This window comes from Plasmopara halstedii, assembly GCF_900000015.1.
Source record: "Plasmopara halstedii genome assembly, contig: Scaffold_323, whole genome shotgun sequence".
In the NCBI taxonomy this organism is placed as follows: domain Eukaryota; phylum Oomycota; class Peronosporomycetes; order Peronosporales; family Peronosporaceae; genus Plasmopara; species Plasmopara halstedii.
Genome location: NW_020187244.1, coordinates 905,551 through 905,757, shown reverse-complemented (window position 1 = coordinate 905,757; position 207 = coordinate 905,551).

Here is a 207-nt window from a genome sequence, read left to right as displayed (position 1 = left end):
TGGACCTCGGAGTCAAGTTCCTTGACTTTGATAGCGTGGAACGCTGTCTAGTCTTAGATGTGGATGCAAGGTATGACCTGATCCTAAAAATGGCATGGTTGGAACACCATGAGCCATGGATTGATTGGAGGTCAAAGACCTTGGGCGCTACAGGCACGTCTCCTAGTGGAACTTTGGCGAGTCATGAACCCACCTCTAGGAGACAAA